Here is a 20126-nt window from a genome sequence, read left to right as displayed (position 1 = left end):
CTGGTTGCCACCGAACCGGCCCCTCCGGAACCCGTTCTTTGCTCTCTGGGTTAGGCAGAAGGAGGAGTTTACGGAGTTGGGGTCCTGATATCCTCCTCTCTGGTGTTGTTGGCCACGTGGGGCGCCTTGATTAAATCCTCGGCCAAACGAATGCCATTGACTTTGTCCAGCCCTGGTGAAAACCGGCTGAAAGGCACATTTCAGGGACTCCTGTGCCTTATCCAGGCCACTGAACGTGGCTACAAATTTGGTCAATTCTTTTAAAAACAGTTGTCCAAAAAGGAGGCCTTGAGCCGCAGGTCCCACCTCCGAAGAGGACAGTTCTGCTGATTTGGGTTCCAGTTTGAGGAGTATAGACGGTCTCATCTCACTGGACATGGCGCAGTTAGCATTGCTAAGTTGGCACACCGCCCTTTGCACCCAACCAAGCTCATTGGGATCAACTGGTGTTCCTGATGTTTTGGCTTGAAAACCCATTTCTAATATTTTTGTGAGGGGCCCGACAAGTCCAACAACTTATCCTGACAGGACCGCCAAGCGCGGTCGATACCCTTTTTGGGATCCTTTGAGTACTTCTTAGGTCTTGCCTAGCATTGCTGCGCGCATGTGCAGCTCGCTCAGCGAGATTTAATACAGATGAGGACTTTTAGAAAAGGACTTGAGGCCCCGCCCCTCATTTCCATTGGCTGGTGTCACCGTTTATGCTAAATGGCATTGGAAATGAGCTATCTATGTTGCCTCCCTTTGGCTTTTTGTGCCAGCCCACCTGGACTGGCTCACCTGCTTTTCTTCTGTCGTAAGTGATTTCTTATCTTTATGGGGCGATGTGTTTAAACACAAGGCCCCATAAAGACAAGAGATCATCTTTCACTTTCGGGACCGCGCCGCTCATGTTGAAATTGCTCACAGTCCTCTCTGCCACCAACATTGGGAGGGGATTGATCCCCCCTCTTTCTTTACGCGCTGACCGCTTCTTTGAAAAATCCAGCAGGTACGCTATTTGGTACACGGAGGAGGCAAATGAAATTACATTCAGTACATGATCATATAATATGGCGATTTGGCATTTCCAACTTAATATCTTTTGAGATGTTTGGATGTGTTTTTATGAACTTATATTAGTTATTAAAATTGTATGTATGTAGAATTTTTCAACGTACTTCTAGATGCCCGACTTACTTAGTTTGGACTTACAAGTTTGTCATTAGTTTCTCTTAGATATGTTCGGGTATATTAAGACAGCGGAACGTAGATTTACTTTGTTTTGTGCACTCCACTACAAAATGTCTGCCATGGTATTAGGGTACGGCAGCCTTATGTGATGAGTGCTGGAATACGCCCCCAGCAGCTGTTCCATATTGTGATCACCGTCGTCCTTTTAAAAATGGTGCGATGCAGCCGAACAGTCTCTCCCGACTTTAATGCATTAGGAGGCAAGACTCAGTAGCCGTTTCCCACTCCTTATCATGGTAAGCTGTCTGGGGTATGGTTCTTTTTGCTCACAGGTACTATAGGAGGGCTGTGGTTCAAAAGCGTGTGTTATTTGGTTTGCACTGCATGCAGGGTGGGGAGTGATTGTCCCAGTCGCACTCGGCAGGGTTATGCAGTTATAGAGAGATTAACAATGATTCCATTTTGGGGTTTTTGAACAGGCAATTGATGGAGGGGGGATCGATTGATGACCTCCTGCTCGCCTGCAGGGCTTTTGACTGCTCGTGTTCCCTTGGGTCCTCTTTAACCCTATGTATAGCTCAGGTTGCTCTCCTCCTCTGAGGGGGTTTTCTTTCCTCCACTACCCCTATCGGTTGGGTTGGACATAGGCTATATTGTATATGAGCACTAAAAAACAGTTCTTGGGCTTATGGACACAAATTTATCCCATACATCCAATTATACTGTTTTCTTTAGGACACACATTTGTGCTTTATTCATTATGTAAAGGCGCCGCTCAACAAACTCTAAAGGAACGCAGTGAATTATTTTTATATCTAATATGTGTAATAAGTAACATAAAAATCTGATACCTATACTCAAATAGTGTTATTTTGGATTTGCCCATAGGATGACTTTTGTTTTCGAAGACTGGCTACCTAATTCTTGTCTGACAAAAGTGCGTCAATATTTTTATGAATATTCGACGCGCTGGAAAATTTGTTGTAGCCAGGGCTGTCGTGCTCACTCTCTCTTTAATTTTGAACGTAATGCTAATAGGTGCATTGGTGTACATGTGAACGTGCATAGCGTCACTTGAACATGTGGTGCATAGCATGTTGTTACACTTGCAACATCGTCCCTTCTTATCCTGCAAAGTTTGCTTTCTATGTGTGATTCTCGTTCTGAAAAAATATTCTCTTTAACGGACTTTATGGCTCTGTTTAGGAATCTATATTTTTATTTGCCCTTCTGTTTTTTCTGATTCAGTTTCAATTGCGGCTATTTGACCCAGCTGTTGTTTCAACAGATAAAATGCACATTGTAAGCATTTTGTCCCAAGCCCGAAAGTACGCTTCTGAGAGTAGGAGCTTTAACACATACACACATCCATCTACCTGAACAGCTGTGCAGTTGGAGATACAGGAGCTTTCTTAGCTACGGTGCTGAGTGCAGGAGGCAGAGGTCGTCTGTATATTCACTCATCAAGATCTTATGTTTGCTCAGTATGTTCCCTCCACTAACTGCCACCTTTCGATTGTATGCATTTTAAATGTGTCTCAGTATCTCTCTCTCTGGTCGAGCTCCTCTGTGTTTTAAGTGAATAAATAAATAAAATGAATTACATTGCGCTGCTGCAACTACACAGTCTTGAAGATTGCGCTCATCAATGGGTTTGGTTTAACCACTGAACAATTCAGGGTTATGTTTAAGAATACACAGAAGGCACACACTCAAGACTGGGTTTATATTGAGGACAGTGCTATTAAGGCTCTGGCAGGCTGGCTTCATGGAAGTAATGTGCATGATTACACAGAACTGTACAATTTAGTAAACGTTGGTAGTGTACACTCTTCAGAGGCTAAAGAGGATGTAGATGCCATTGAAGCCAAGATGATATTGACTGTAGGTGTCTGAGGGAAATTAGCATCAAAGTCCTTTAGTATAATTTTTTTGTTCAGAAACTGTTTAAACGTTCACTTGTCAGGGTCCTTCCACCTCTTCAACATTATTGCCTGTGTGACATTGTTCATCGGCAAACTTTCCACAGCAGGCCCAGTGTCTTGAGAGTAAACCCCCCCACCATCAGGTTTTCTTCCTCAAAACCAAGCACTTCTCTTATGTGTTTGAGAAGCTCACTTAATTGGGAGGTTTGGAGGTTTTTTCCCCTTTGATCCTCATTTTGATCATCCTCAAAATCCTTCCTCTGCCGTTTAGCTCTAGGTTCTGTCAGGGAGGAGTTTACAGCTTCTCTAATTAAAGCCTGAATATCAGATCTTGAAATCTGGAGGACTTCATCTTCTAATTGGTGAGACTCATTAATATTGTGGCTTTTTTCTGTAGCTTTTTTGCCTGCCATATTGCCAAACAGCATTAGAATGCGATACAGCGGCATTCTTCCTGTTTATATCAGTCACTTCTGTACCTAAATCCCACTCTCACAAGTTTAGTCACCAAGGAAAACCTTTCTTGTATCCGTAGTCTTTCATGCATTAGAAAACACACCTACAGAGGACCAGGACACTCAAACTAGTGGTTCCTGACGACCTGACTACCAGAGGCACCTGGCTTTCCCCCCTCCTGCCCAACATGAGCTCGGAGCACATCTGAAGTTGGTGCAGAAAATTCCATCCATCCAGTGTCACGAATAGTTTCAAATCAGAATTTACTACAGTAAATTAATAACATTAAAAAATCATGATAAAAAACACAGCATGACTTACCTCATGTTGCAGGACAGCCAAAGTACAGAAGAAGGAGCAGGGCGGGACATTTCATAATGCCTCAATGGCTATAAAAAAAAAATACTTATCTGCGTGTTATACTCTGTCGGAGGCGGAGTCACCTCAAATGTTAGTGATGAGGGGGTGATGGGCTGCATTTAAAAAAAATGAAAGTTTACTTTATTTAGTTGCAATCAAAGACATGGTGATTTGCTGATCTTGGGAATGATGGCATCCAAACAGATTAAGTCACAATTTACGACCTAACTGGTTAACATCCATGAGGTAGGTTGGATTGCGACCCACACTGAATGGGACTTTTGTGACCCAACCTATTAGTGCATAGATCATTTTGCAAAATTCAACACTGGTCGCAATTTGCGACTAGCATTTTGTACATCTGGCCCTAAATGACTAGGAGAAACACCTGAAAAACGTTTTCAAGCCGGACTACCACGGATGGAACTCTCTGGAGAACAGGGACCTCTCCTGAAAAATATGTCATACTAACTTTTGACCTAACCCATTTGATCTCTTATCTTCCCTGTCCCGGCGTAAATTATTTTTCCCACAAAATCCTTAATGCTCTTAAGTAATAGAATGGGACGGCTTTATAAAACCACTGTATAAATATATTGAAGGAAATCTGGCCTTGCCTAAGAAGGAATGGTTTTCCAAAGTGACGAGCCACGCATGTGAAGGGCTCGCCTACAAATATTTGAAGGTTGGCGGGACTTTTGTTACTCCAGCTACAGATTACAAATCAGGTACTTATATTAAGACAGTGTAATTATTTAATGTGCGTAAATATATTGGTAGGTTAGGATTCCTTTTGAGTTGAAATTTGTTAATTTTAGAACTTCGTTAATGCCGCCCCCCCCTACCCCCCCCCCCCCATTTGATATATGGAGTGAGTTTTAAATGTCTGTCTTTTGTGGCTCTAATTGAAACAAAGTTCAGTAGAAATTGTGAACATTTCCCTTTAACGGATGGTGAACCTGACGAGGAGGGGAACGCTCCTTTTCCAAAGAAGGATGTTGTTTCGTCTGCAATCTGATGCCCGCAGGTGCTCCCTGGCGATGGACACCCACACATGGAACCTTCGATGTGTAATCTGTTTGTTTAAAAAAGGTCTTCCTTCTGACATTTGGGACTCCCTTTTCATGCCTAAGGGCATGTGCTTTACGCTTCGGGAGAATGTTTTACATTATTTCCTTGCACTTCTCTAAACTGCCCATGCACGAGAAGTGTTTTAAATGTGTATTTTAGATCGTATCTGTTCGTGACGAGGCAGTGGAAGCTTTTCCGCAGGGGTTCACCCTTCGTACACGTAGGAAGCATCCCTCTACAATGCTTCACAAAACAAAACACATCCAGCCTGGCACATGTTTTAAGAAAATAGCTGCTGACCTAAAGTCACCCTTCATGCTACTCAGATAAGAGTGAGCCCGTATACTCTAGTCTACAGATGTCGCCCAACTGGTTTCAGGGCATCTGAGGGGAGGGCGTGCAGTGTAATTTTTACAAGATTTCCTTAAATTCTCTGAAAATCTTTGTTGTGCTTTATCTGGAAATAACACAATCATCAATCTAATAGTGCGTTGTTGAGTGTTTTCTTGCACACTGATATATCTGCGCAGTATTCTTAGTGCAATTCATTGCTCACATTAATCCAGCCCATGGATGGAGATGACTTTTGGGACATAACTAACAAGCATTCGCAAAGCCAATAGGTCTTGCCTGTACGGGGGTATTGGCTTTGGCCATGTGTTTTAGCCAAACCGTACAACAGGATGGCTAAAAGTAACTTAGAAAGTGGTCATAGTGATTTGTTTTCCGGTGGGGGTGGGCAACACGGAGAAGGAGGGTGAGAACGGGTAACATAAACAACGGGAGGGTCAGAAGGAACGGCAACAGGATGTAAAAAAAAAAAGCGATATAATGCCACGGTGGATGCTGTTCAGCATGGCCAAAGGTTAGTGGGATGGGATGGATTAGGGTAAATTAGAGTGTGGTCGATTGGGGATAGGTTGTGGTGGAGTAGATTGGAGTGGGGTAGATTGGAGTGGAGGGGGAGATTGGAGTGGTATAGATATGGGTAGATTGAGTGGAGTAGACTGGTGTGGGATAGAATAGAGTGGAGTATACTGGGGTAGATTGGGGTAGAGTGGAGTGGGTGGACTTGGAGAGAGTGGAGTGTGGTAGATTTGGGATGAAGTGGAGTGGGGTAGATAAGGGCAGAGTGGGGTGGATTTGAGTAGATTGGGGTGGATAGATTGTATAGAGCTGAGTCAGGCACACTGGGGTGGATTGGATTAGGGTATGCCAGAGTGGAGTGGGGTAGATTGGGGTGGGTTACATTGGGGTTAATTGGAGTGGGGTAGATTGCGGGAGGCAGGGGTAGATGGTAGTGGAGTGGGGCAGATTTGGTTTGAGTGGGATAAAGTAGGGTAGATTGTAGTGGAGAGGAGTAGAATGTGGTAGAATGGAGTGCAGACTGCTGGAGTTGAGTAGGTTAGAAGTGGGGTAGATTCCGTGGAGTAAATTGGGGTGGGAAGATTGCAGTGGGGTAAACTGGGGTACACTGGCGTAGAGGAGACTGGGTATATTGGAGAAGAGCATTGGGTCAGAGTGGCGTGGGCAAGAGTGGAGTGGGGTAGAGTGGTGTAGGTTAGATTGGAGTAGAGTAGATCGGAGTAGAGTGAGTTAAACTGGATTGGAGCAGTTTGCAGTGGTGTAGATTGTAGCGGAGTAGAATTGAGTGGAACGGAATGGGGTAAATTGGAGTAGATTGGAGTGGGATAGATTGGAGTGGGGTAGATGGGGGAAACTGGAGTGGGTAGATTGGAGTGGGATTGACAGGGGTAGAGTCGGGTTGATTGTAGTGGAGAGCAGTATATTGTAGTGAAGGGTAAATTGGAATGGGGTAGATTGGTTGGAGTGGGGTAGATTGGAGTGGAGTGTGGGTAGCTTCTTGAAGAGTCTGTGGTGCACATGCAGTCACACAGACTGCTGTAATAGTCCAAGTCATTTGTTTGTTTTTGAAAAAGCAACAAATTACAAAAAACACATGAAGCAACTCAAAGGTGTTGGTAAAAGGAAGCTCTGAGCACAAATTCAAAGGTAGGAAAAAAAATATCAGCCAGAAAAAATGTTTAAAAAATATTTTTTTCCTGAATCACAGTGTGAGCAGTGGATGGACACAACTCGAACACATTTAAATTGCTACTTAGTCCATGCTCAGAAAAATAAAAGAAAGTGACAAGAGGCACATTGTAGCCAATTAGGTGGCCGCTAAAAAGACTGCCAATCAGGCCAGCAAATAGTAAGTAACGGGTGGGCACCAAGCACTCTGCGACATACAATACGCTTTGTAGCAACAGCACATGTGCACTGTTAGGTAAGACCTAAAATGAGTTGCTTTCAAGAGCTTCATGAAGGTGAGAGGACCTTAAGTGGTTCTTATCTAAACTTGTACATGTATCCAAAGTTCACTCTCATAGGCTGAATGGATTTGCCATTCAACTCTAATTTCTGAGCTCTATGGGCCGGATCAGTAAAGAAGGAAAGGAAAACAGAGGATGAGTGTAGGGATAATCTTCAAACATAGCCGAGAGAAACTGATCTACTTCAAAAATACAAAGTCCTATGAATTCAGCGTAGTACTCGGAGATTTCGAGATGCAATAGAGGTAGCTAAAGAGAGTTGTCCTGTTCTGCAGAAAATAAATTAGACTGGTTTACCTACATGCTGATCAGGTGCCTTGTCTTGAGGTCCTATATTCTACAATACACTACAGATTGCACCCCAAGCAGCTGAAACTATGGAGCAATGAAAGATATATTATATCAGGTTGAATACTGAGATATGAAAAAGACAAAACTCATTGTATTATCCTTTCTTATGTGGCCTTACTTTATTTTTTTTAATTTAGTGCGATATTCTATAGCACGAACATTACCCAAAGGTGTCAGACCGCTTTACAAAAGAACCAGTTGCGATACATAAGGATTTAGGATTACATGAGTTACATAAAAGATACAAACAGGAAAAAAAATTGCAAATGTACAAGTTGAAAAGTCACACAGGGAAGAGATACAAATGGATAAACTCTAAGAATCACATAGGAATGGTAGTGAGTACAAAGGTCTACTACATATGCTAGTGGTTAGAGTTATCTCTATATACATATATATACAAATAGATTTTCTCAGGATTCCATTTTACCAGCGATTCGGCTTGGACAAGTATATATCACATATTTACAGAGTGAAAAGAGAAATACAAATAATAACATTAAAGTAAAAGGGGTAGAGAGCGGTATGTGGGGGAGAAGAGTTGGAGGCTGAGATTGGTGAGAGGAGAGAGGTTGACCTGAGGGGTAGAAAGAGATAAAGCAGTCTAGCGTAAGAGAAATGTCTGAAGGTCAGCAGGATGGAAATCAAGGGACCAAAGGAAAGAAAAAACGAATCAACAAAATGGCGGACCCAGGTCGTGGGCCTCCATGGAAACCATCTCAACATGGCAAGATGCACCCAGGGCAAGAGCGACAACAGGAGAGGGTCCCAAAATGGCGGGGCGCACACGAGTTTCAGTCCAAAAGGTACGAGGGCCAAGTCCAAAGAAAACCAGGGAGCCGACCCAACCAATGGAGGAAGAACAAGAGGGGAAAAGGAGCCAGACAGTCAAAAGGAGGAGCATCTTCAGTATTTGCACCTCCTTTCACCAATGCTGCACACACATGATCCCTGGTCTAAATGCTCCCATGCTCCTGTACTGGGTACCACAGTCCACCTGTGTCATTAGCTGGAGGGATGTTTAAACAAATCCCCAGGTCTCCACCCAGCTTTCATGCTCGCCAAAAAGCTGATGTCTATCTTGGCTCTCCCAGGGGGGCGTTAGCGGCTTCGTCATATGTAGGGGGGTGAGCGCTGTAATTAAAACCCTCTCCCGGTCATGTAACCTGTCCCGCCCGTCCGCTGTGGCTATGGGTCCACATCACTCTGGTCGGGCCACTCAGGTGGATGGAGGCTGCAGATCCGGCGATCACGGGCAGCCCCAGCTGCGGGCGTACTCCGGGGAAGATGAAAGGGCAGGAGGGGGCCCGCTCCTGATGTTGTGGCCCCCGCATTGTTACCTCATTACGTGTCACCTGGTTGTTGATATATAACAAATGCTTTAGAAAATAAAGAGAGAGTCATTTACAGAGTTTATTTTAGCCGTAAACCATCCATTCAGAGCCTCAAACTCTATAGCAACGAAAGACCAAATTATACCTGGCTGAATTCAACGACACAAAAGACAAAATATGCAGTATTATATTCAATTAAAATCAAGGTATATCCGCTAATATTATATTTTATTATTTTTCGGACTTATTATAAAAAAAAGTATTATAAATTAAGATAGCCTAATTTAACATGCTGTTTAAAACCATAAACCTATGTTTATGGCTGAAAATACCTCCACTTATGCTTGCCAGGAATTCATAAAATAATTTTAAAAGTTTCACATTTTTCAGTATTCCCAAATTCTAAGCTGACCATTTCCCACCATGGAAATGGCCAGAAATTTACTCCAGGAAGGGTCTGAAGAAAAAGTCATTTCTAGGATGTGATGTATCAACGTTTTGGGACCATAATAAGGTTGCAAAACAGAGAAAATGTTCAGACTCCTGAGTTGGGGTGGCAATATATTCACAAAAGAGAATTAAAAAGAAAAAGTATGTTGGGGAGTAGGCAGTTGTCAACAGGACCACTTTCAACTCTCAAGCAAACTTTTTAGAAAAGTAAAAATGCTTCTTTTTAAATGCAGTACAGTTTCCCATAAGGAAAATGAGTTACAAAAAATGTACTGTATTTACATGTAATCACAGAAATTCCGCCATGTGATGGTGTACAATTGGTGTAAGTCGCAATTTAGGCCCTCTCATTTTAAAATTCATTAGGTTGGTAGGATTGTGACCTCCTTCGAATATGAATTTTGTGACCTGGCCTACTAGTACTTCGGTAAAATTATAAAATTCAGCAATGGTCGCAAATTGTAACCAGTGTTTTGTACATCAGACTCACTGTGATCAGTCAAGGTCAAGTAAAATGTCCCCTTAGCACACCCGAAGTTGTTCCAGATCTTCTTCTCAGTCACCATCCTCCGTTAGGTCAAGAACGAACCACAAGAAGTACAACAGTGAGCTGGCCCCATAGCACCACTCTTGAACTCTTGAGAAAGCGCAATACTATAAACATGTCTATCGGTCTCACTCCCAACTTGATCTACTTTGGAGATGACTCCATCTCTTGTCCTGAGGTAACCCATGTTTTTAGGGCCATTGCAAACAACACAGCAGATACATACATTTTGAGAAGCCAAGCTGCATCTCTGACATGGCACTGGTTCCTTCTGGCGTACATTCGAGCCCCAATGACCTGTGAGGACTTCCAACTGGAATTCTGAATTCAGACTAACACATTACCCTTAAACCCAGGGAGGTCCAATAGAGAAGAGTATCTACAATCTTTTTGGGATGCATTCAGACAACAACCAATATGATTATGGGGATGACCCAGTACCACACTATACAGCTGGTTGGTACAAGGAATTATAACCTGCGAGTGGTCTAGACATTTCCACAGATGCTGGTTTGGTCTCACCCTTGGGCCTTGCAATGAGGAAGGTGCCTCCTTTGCGGTGATGACGCAGAGGGTGGCAGGGGTCTTTGATCTCCAACTACCCACCATGGATGTGAAAACAAATGTTCTCACCAAGGTCCTACAATCTGGGCAGACATACAGAGAGCCCTCCTGCCTATTTATGAACTTTGACGGATACCCTACTTGAGGCATGGGCAAAACATATTCTGTCCCTCAAGTGAACAGACAAATAGCTTGGATCAAACGGCCTGCTCCCGGCAACCCTGCTGTTCTTGACATGATGACAATTGCCCTGATTTAGCTAACGCCCTACCCCCGAAATGCACAATCTTACGACAAGATAGGCAGGGAAGAAGGGGAGGGGGGCTGGCCATAATTATTTAAAGACAACCTCAACTGTCTCTCTAACACAGCAGCCCAGCTCGGAGAGCACAAACTACTATCATTTCAAGTGTCCAAAGGAAACTCTATCCTACTAGGGGGAGCGGTAAATTACAACACCCCGGCTACCATGCTGAATTTAGCGACAAGCTGCCCACACAAATATTCCCAGCCTGCCTAAAATACAAAACTTCATGGTGGTCGGCGATTTTAATGTGCACTTTGAAAAGCTAGACAACCCAGTGGCCACACACCTAAGCAATGACATGCAGATCCTCCAACTTAAACAATGGATCCAAGGCCCCACGCACAACGCAGGCCATACACTGGACCTACTGTTTTCCAATATCGAAACCTTTGTGATTGAGAAGATTAAACCCGTCACATGGACAGACCACTCCCTAATCTCCTGCTCATTTCCCAACCCGCCATACCCACCAGACCCACCATGTCCACACACAAATCATATAGAGCCTGGAAACTCTTCACTCCAGATTCATTTCAGGTTCACTGACCAACAGACAATCTAGAACACCTAGGAGCTCTCCATGCCAACATTGGTGCTGTGTATTTCGAAACAAAGATCACCCAAACATTGAATTTATTTGCCCCCAAAATCAAGTCTAAATCCACAAAAAGAAGGATTTCAGAAAAGCGGTATACACCAGAACTCAAGGCACTAAAAAAGAAGTGCAAAACTCTGGAACATAACTGGAGAACGTCCAGATCAGACACCGATAAACTATCCTACAAAACCGATCTCAAGATTTACAATCCTGCCATAAAAAAAACTAAAAAGAATAAACGAAAACAGCAACTCAGCAAAAGAGTTATACAGAATCATACGAGAGCTATACAAAGCAACCTGTATGTTCCAAATGCTGCACCCCTCAGCAGAGAGCTTTGAAAAGATCAGCAACTTCTTCTCAGACAAAATAGACAAAATCTACTCAACATTTAACAGTAACACCACAGTAGACCCTTCTAACTGGGAAATATTAGACCCTCATTATGAAGACCACACGAGACTGGACAGTTTTGCTCTGATCACTGAAGAAGAAGTCGTCAGGACTATGGAAGAAGTCAAATCAGGATCACTGCTTGACCCTTGTCCACACTTTATATTTAGGCTGATCATACTCACCCTTACCACATCTATTACGCAGCTATTCAACAAATCATTAGAAACAGCAAACTTTCCCGAGACATGGAAACAAACCATAGTAGCCCCACTACTAAAAAAGGCGGGTGCAGATGTTACAAACCCGGCTAATTTCCGACCAGTCTCCCAACTCCTGTACCTCTCCAAAGTACTAGAGAAGCTGATCAATGGACAGCTGTCCAACTACCTGGAGGACAACGACCTACGGGACCCCTCACAAACTGGATTCTGGGCCACCGACAGCACAGAAGCAACTCTTCTGGCCGTCACGGACAACATAAGCACATTACTGGGTCAGGGTCAGGCCGTGGCCCTAATCCTATTAGATCTGTTGGCAGTGTTTAACACGGTCTCGCGCCACCTCCTACTAGAAAACCTACATGGGAAAGGGATACACAGGAAGGCCCTTCAGTGGCTCAGCTCGTTCCTGAGCAATAGAACTCAAATCGTGCAGTTAGGTGCTTTCTCATCCAAACCCAAAAAAATTAATTGTGGGGCCCCTATGGGAGCATCCCTCAGCCCCACGTTGTTTAATGCCTATGTTTCACCCCTCGCAAAAATTGGGACAAAGTGGGGTTTTGGTGAGTGCTCCTATGCGGATGACACGCAACTAACAATCGCCATCGGAGAGGGGCACGATGACACCAAAATAAAACTTGACAGCTGTCTCACTGAAATGGCCAATTGGATGTCAGACCACTGCCTATTTGCCGTATATCAGACACCTGGAAGAAGCCAAATACAGCCGCAATTGAAGCCCATCAAGCTGCAGACGGTTCAAAGTATTAAGCCTGCGCAGTGTACCAACACTATAAGGATACCAAGAACCGCACGTCAATTATAGCGCACAGGATTTTATATTTGAGTTTCAAGACGATATAGATACGTATAATTAAAGCGGTTTAAGGATAGAAAACTACACTACCCGGAACATTCTTGATCGGAGACACAAACATCATTTTTAAGAAATGAGCCAAGTAAAAGCAACCAAGTATGCACACCTGAATGAAAACTATCCTCGTTTATGCTTCTTCGAGATTTGATTGACTTTTGAGGACTAACGTAAAGCATTTTGGAATAACAAGAATAAGAGACAATAAAATTGATGTCTTGATAATGATGGGAATATAATTAAAAAACCATCGAAACGCGTTGATGCTGCTAAAACATAATTCAAGGAAGGACACAAACTAGTTGAATGTCGATTGGATCAGAACATCAATAGAGTGGTCCTATTATTCCTTTGGATATGTATGGATATTAGACAAGGGGTTACATCTAAATATTTGTGTTGTCTCTCTCTTCATGCTGGTCATAAATTGGAATCTGTCTGATTATTTTAAAGTTTGTTTGACATACTAGGAGATATTGTATTGTGTTAACAAAAATCTTTTTTTTAAAGTGCTACAAGTGTTTACTTGTATTTTAATCTGCTTAATCTGTTTTGTACAATGAAATGAAGATGCTATTGAAATTATTTTATAAATATGTAATGATCATTTATTAAATACAAGTGTTTTATTTTACATGTTTGTTTGACTATGGTGTTGGAACCAAAGTTGGGGTCAAGGGAATAATTTCTTGCTAAAGTTAAATGCAGACAAATCTGAAATCCTGCACCTCGGAGAAGCTAAACACATCTAGGACGCATCCTGGCAGCCCTCCTCACTTGGAGACTCCCCAGCACCCAAGCAATGTGCCAAACACGTGGGCTTAACAATTGACGACAAACCATCCATGTAGGACCATATACGGACATTGTGTGGAAAAAGCTTCGCCACTCTGAAGCTTCTAAAAAGGCTCTTTCCATGGATCCCATTATAGAGCAGGACAGTCACACAAGTCATGCTGGTCAGTAGCCTGGACTAGGGCAATGCTCTCTTTGTAGGCATGCCAGACTACCTCTTCAAACGCCTACAGGTGGTGCAAAACCCTGCAGCCAAACTAGTGTGTTTCAAAGACAAACACAGCTCAGCGAAGGACTGTCTAAACCAACTTCACTGGCTACCCATGCGCCAATGAGAACGCTTCAAGCACTTAGGGCATGCCCACAAAACACCATCAGGATTCAAGCAAGCCGGGCCGAAGACGGCTGAAATGCCAGAAACCGTTCCCCGGTAGCTTGTTTCCTTCCCAGTATAAGAATTGGCTTGGTAGTTTGGTCTGCCCTGTTCCCATGATGCACTGGGCCAGGGTCAGACTAATTTGCATATAGCCAAGTTCTGAGCTGGGATGGTGCAGTGAGCTAAAAAACGGTGATGGATCAAGCCCTGATCTTTGGACTGGGTAAGAGTGGTCTGCTTAATTCAGACACTCTGTTCATCACCACTCCCTTTTCTGAATCACAAAACACTCCATGACACAGGCCCCAAGATCCTTCAGAATAAAATACGATTCTACATACCCATCAGACCACTAAGATCACAACACCAAGCACTCGCTGAAATGAAAAGGATTAAAAAGTCCAGGGCAGGAGGCCGTACCTTCTCACATCTTGCAGCACTGCACTGGAATGATCTTCCCGTCGAACTAAGGCTGATTAAAGAATACAACACCTTCAGGAAAAAACTTAAAACATACCTATTCCCCAAAGACTGATATTATATCCATCAACTTCTTAGACCCTACTCACCACTAGTCCATTCTTAGCGCTGTGATATCTCAAGGGATGAATGTCGCACTTTATAAATAAATAAATACAATGCAATGCAGGAAAGTCTTCTGATTCAGGCATCCACCAGCAAGATAAACCAGAACCCTTTCCACAGCACTTCACTGGACCATGAATCTAAGCAAAGCACCTTTTGGCAAGCCCAAGTTCTCATCCATTATCCTTGCGCTGTGCTCTGTCGAAGCACTCTGGGACTCAACTGTCCAGATGTTGCCTGCTGTCCCCGATGACTTGTGCCCTTGTCTCATACAGACCATCAAAGACAGTTGCAATGTGGAAAAAATTGCCATTAGATGTGGACAATAAAGAATGCTTAGGCCTGGCAATAGGCACCAGTGTGGCACTCATGCATGTCTGGATAAGATCCACGGGCTTCTCTGGAAATGTCCAGTCTTCGCTCCTGGACATGCCCTTCAATGGCACTCACCTTTTGGGGGAAAGATGTGTCCCTCAAGTGATTTAAAGATAGCAGGGTAACAGATATCTCTTTGGGCCTGGCTATCCCAACACGAGAATCCCACTTACATTTTCGCCCACTTCCTAAGCCTGGTAGGGGCTACCAATACTGTCAACACCAACCTATGCAAACTTGTGGCGGAAGCTGTGGTTCACACAGACAGTGTGGACAACAGGGGCAAAGTGCAGCCCAGGACCCCATCCCACAGCTGCTGCAGCCACAACACCGCTTTATTGTTTCCTTCCAGACGGAGGCAGGATCCAGCATTTTTTCCCAGGGTGGTAAGTGATCACTTCAGATAAGTGGGTCCAGTTAATAGCCTAATGGGGCTTTGCCCTTCCGCACCTTCCCCCACCCTCAGTTCAGCTGACTAACGACTATCTGGCTGTTTCTCAGCAGGAAATGCAAGCCCTTATGACCAAAAGGAGCCCCAGAGAGGGTCTTGGCTTCAGAAATCGTAATTAGCTCCTACTCCCGCTATTTTCTGGTGCCAAAGGAGGATGAAGGCCTCCACCCTATTCTAGACCTGCTGCAAAAAGATAAATTCAAGATGGTCTCCAACCATGGCCCAGGACTTGTCAGTTCTAGACTCTGGAGATTGGATAGTAACATTGGAGAGCTGCAGGACGCTTATTTCCACATCCCCGTCCTGCAGACCAAAGGTGCTATTTTTGGTTCACGGTGGGCAGGACAGTTTGCAGTGCTTCACTTTGGTCTCACCAGTGCCCCTCGTATTCACGAAAGAAATGGCGGTGGTCACAGATCATCTTCGGAGGTCAGGAGTCCCAGTCTTCCCATAACTTAATGACTGGCTGAGAACGTGGACTCGCCCCAAGCGGTCGTCACCCATTTCCAGACTATGGCAAACCTCATATTGTTAGGGTTCACTATCAATGTGTCAAAGCCACATGACTCCATCGCAGTCCCTCCCATTCATCAGAGCTATTTTAAACGGATCACTGAAACAATATCGACGGACCGAATATCGAGTACAAAAATTATCGACGTAATTATATCGAGTACAAAAATATCGACTCCCAATACTTAAACATAAAACTACAAAAATATCGACTCAAAAATATCGCAACAAAAAAACATTGAAAACAACATTATCGACCCTAAAAAATATCGCAATTAAAATGTATCGACTTTCAATACACATAAAGACATAATCAAAAATATCAAAAACAAAAATATAGACCACTAAAATGTTGCTAAATCAAAATATCGACTGCACTGTACATAATAAATATACGAATATATCTGTAAAAAAACACATTATTCGTAACATAAATCAGCATACTTATATAAAATATAACATACTACAATTAAACAATAAATAAACATCAACATTTATAACATATAAAACATTTTTATAATACAATAAGTTCACATGATATAATCATATAAAACATTATACAGCTCACATTCCAAAACAATATTAAATAAAAAAATGAAAAATAAATGCACCACAATATAAAACCATTACCTACCGTGTACAAAACGAATCACTGAACTACCAAAAAAATTCAAAATATCTCAAACAACCAATAAAAAACACCAAACAATTAAATCGACCAATCAAATCAACCAACACATAATTCAAACACTATATAAAGAAAGAAAACACACAATTAGATACCACTTGGTGCTACAAAACGTGAAGAAGGGGAAACTCTGCCAAATTTTCACCAGAACAGAAAACTGCTACCATCAAACAAAGGATAAAGAAACCCAAAGTAAGTACCTGACATTAACTACTAGGCTTAGCACTACAAACTACAAATAATAAATTAAACAATAAACTAATCATTTTCTCTCATTTTTACCATTTATTGCAGATATGCCACAATTAAAGAAAAAAAGTCCAACATTTAAAAACCTATCAACTCTAAAAACAAAGTAAGTATACTAACTGAAATAACAGAGACAAGTTATAAAACAAAACTTAAAAAGAAAACGTCCAAATGAAAAGGAATCCAATAATTTTAACCAAACATATACAATAAATTATTTTTCTTTTACCAACAGAGCTATCAACAAAATAAACAGAGAACAAAACCATCAAAACACAGAGCACAGCCCTCCAAACAACTGAAAAACTGGTAAATATACTGTGAAAATGTGATAAATGTAATGATGAACGTAAAACAAATCTAAATTTCTCTATGTAACATTTATTTACTGTAGAAAGAAACCAGAACAATGACAGAAGAAGCTAAATTTGTAACTTCACAAAAAGGCAACAAACAACATCAATTGAAATTGTTTTGGAAATGCAGCAAATATTACAGTAATAAATGTTATGGTCGTGCTATAACTCAGGAAAACACTGTAACTAACACAACAGAACATAACCACCCTCCCAACGTTACAGAAATAGAAATTAGACAAATGCTTGACTCACTAAAAGAAGCAAGCACTAACACAGACCGCCCATCTGCAACTATTCTTAAAGACCATCTAAGAACTCTCCCCCAACATGCATCAAGTCAAGTCACTTCTATAGATTCTCTAAAAAGGACAATAGCTAGGCAAAAAAGAATAACTACAGCTACACCACCTGCCCCAAAAACATTTGAGGAAGTCCAAATACCCCCTGAATTAACAATAACCCATAATAACGAACCTTTCATCATATATGACAATGCATGTAAAGAAAAAAGAATTATAATGTTTGCTACAGCTGACAATATGGTGAAATTACACCAATATGAAACATGGAGGATGGACGGCACATTCTCAGTGTGCCCAAAACCATTCTACCAAATATACACCATCTATGGACACTATCAAAACTGCAATATCCCTTTCATATATGCCCTACTACCCAACAAACAGCAAACAACCTATACTGAGGTACTAAATAAAATAAAAGACCTAACAAATAATTACTTCCCCCAAAAAATTATCATTGACTTTGAGAAAGCAATGATGAATACAATTCTAAAAACCTACCCTCACACAGCAATCCAAGGTTGCTACTACCACGTTAACAAACGTATATGGAAACATATACAAAAATCTGCCCTAAGCACCCAATACTGCACTGACAGTACTTTTTGCCTACCAGGTAAAAAAATTAATTGCACTAGCCTACGTTCCAGTTACAGAGGTAGCGGAACATTACAACCTATTAATAGACAGCCCCTATTATAAAAAAAATGAAACTAAACTAAGCCCTCTCTTAGATTATTTTGAAGATAAGATACATGGGTAGGGAGACTACACAGATCTGGTCACAGAAGGCAACCAAAATTCCAAATCCCCTGGTGGAACGTCTACCTAAGTACACTAAATAAAAAAGCTAAAAGCAACAACGCTGTGGAAGGATGGCACAATGCTTTCCAAGCAGGTACAGGCCGAGGTTCCCTAACCCTACATAAACTCCTTCAAGCATTACAAAAGGAGCAAAGCTACCAAGAACTCTGAATGGAGCAATCTATAACACAAATAGGCCCTAAACTAACTAAAGAAACAAAAAAAATGTACAGCACCTTACAAAGTCAAGTAACCCTATTCCCAACTACCAGAGACCTACCATACCTATCTACCATAGCTGAAACAATTCTTTAAACATAAGTCACATACCTACAATATTCAAATAGTAAACATAAAATATAAATATTAAACACGTTAGAAACTGTAACAAAATTATTGAAATATATTTAATATATGTATTTAAATATATCTAAATAATTTCCTTACAATTTCTAACATATACCATAAAATTACATAAAAAATAATATATCAATCCCACCCAATAAAAAAAATGAAAAATACTTACTCACTTTGTTGCTGAAGAAAAACCTTTGTAACCAAATAAGTCATTCCTTCGAAGTAATCCACCCAAACAATCCAAATGAGATCATCCAAAAATAACATGAAATCAAAAAAATTCTGCTCCAACACAATCCACTGGGAAACCCTTAAAAACCTGAAAATAGTTCACAAAAACAGAAAAAACGCTCCATGGAAATGTAATATAAATAAAAATAAAAAAACAGATCCATAACGATTCTTCTCCATAATGGATCCAACGATAAGCCATTAAAGACCCGAAAATAGTGTAAAAGATAAAAAACGCTCCTTGAAAAAATGAAAATGTTAGAAAGTGTGTCTCTAATATATTAAAAAATAATTGAGACCCTTCTTATGAAAAAAAATGCAATCTTCTCCCAAAAACGACATCCACATGAAGTACCTGTAAAATTGAAAAAATACATACCCACCCGCACACAATACACCCCAACATACAATATAAAACATTATTAAACACAATACAAAACATTACATTACATTTCTAACCCTATTCCTACCTCATCAACATAATAACCCAAATCTAGTAAACCGGAACCAAAACGATAACCGTAACTACCGCCTGAAACACACATATCCTACAACTACCAAACAATAGAAAACTTACACACACTCCACAAACACTCAAACTAAACAAATAACTTATATAAAGTACTTAAAATTAAACTTACCCTTCCACACGCGAAGCAGGCTCCAACCGCGAGCTCTTCCAAAACGAAATGATCCAAAATAACATGGCGCGGTTACAAAATAGGCCCAAACAAACAAATAGTCCCATTTATATTAACATTAAATAACATTGTAAAATTATTTTACACGTTACAATATACATTATGTAACTATTGTATTTCTTTTATTTAAACAAAAAATTTAACATTGTTATAAAAAGTATTGCAATGTACTATGTTATTTTCAATGACTTTACATTAAATAAACAAACATTTATCTTATTACAAATTACTTACATGACTATATGAATATACAATACTGTTATTAATATTACTATTATTTACTGTTTGTATAAACCAATATTTTACCTAAAAACAATAGCAATGTATCTGTAACATTTATTATTATTAATATTTTATATATTAATAATAAAAATGTATTT

This window comes from Lissotriton vulgaris, chromosome 12 (assembly GCF_964263255.1).
Source record: "Lissotriton vulgaris chromosome 12, aLisVul1.2, whole genome shotgun sequence".
Lineage (NCBI taxonomy): Eukaryota > Metazoa > Chordata > Amphibia > Caudata > Salamandridae > Lissotriton > Lissotriton vulgaris.
The sequence above is the reverse complement of the archived record's forward strand: the minus strand, read 5'-3'. Positions refer to the sequence as shown.